The sequence below is a fragment of the Apostichopus japonicus genome, chromosome 17 (genome assembly GCF_037975245.1).
Source record: "Apostichopus japonicus isolate 1M-3 chromosome 17, ASM3797524v1, whole genome shotgun sequence".
Taxonomy (NCBI): Eukaryota; Metazoa; Echinodermata; class Holothuroidea; order Aspidochirotida; family Stichopodidae; genus Apostichopus; species Apostichopus japonicus.
This window is the reverse complement of record NC_092577.1, coordinates 28365710-28366585: the sequence shown is the minus strand read 5'-3', so window position 1 is coordinate 28366585 and position 876 is coordinate 28365710.

Genomic DNA, 876 nt, shown 5'->3' with positions numbered 1-876 from the left:
GCTGTTACGCTATGTATTTCATTGGCCACTGATGTCAATCTTATCATTGAAATGTCGACTTACTGGAGGAGGCGCTATGCTTATTTAATGCTGTCATGAAACGAAATGAAATGAATTAGAATTAACTCGATGAGGAGCCCAGGATCATTACAGAAAAGTGGCTATGAAAGGTGTCTGGTATTAAACTGGCCGATTCGGTATGAAAGTGACCAATTTTATATATTGATTATATTGCATTATATATCTCATTGACCTCATTTTGATGTAATTAAAGGACACAATAAAGATGAAGAAAGAATCTCAACTCTTATTGGCACTATGATATCATACATGTTGAAGATTGAGGTTGTGTCACAATCTTCAATTGAGGTTAATACTGTAGAACAGAGCTGTGGTTATAACAACTTACTTGATGTAGTCTCTGGTAGTCAATGATACTGTTGTTACACAACAGTGTTGTACCAGGAACTGGCACACAGAGTTTCAGGGCTTCTTATTGAGCTTGGTCGCTGGAGCATGCAGTCACTTAAGATTGAGTGAGAGTGCATTCAATGCTGCTTGAGTTAGGGTTATTGAAAGTCATGTGAATGTCAATGTCACTACAATAGATTAACAACCAACCGTTTAGATCATTTTCAGTCTCCTGCCATCACTATATGAAGACTAACTCACAAACCGAATGTATTATATATCTTGATCTTTGAGGGGGTTGTTAGTTCATAAAACTGTTTATGTTACGCCGGTATTTGTGGTTAGCTCATGGTTTTTGTGTTTGGATAGTCGCTTAGACCATGGAGCTATAAACGAGATGCTCCATGCTTAGACCTACCACTGGTTTGATTTCTGCCCTGTTTTATTACGTATTTCTTGCATACT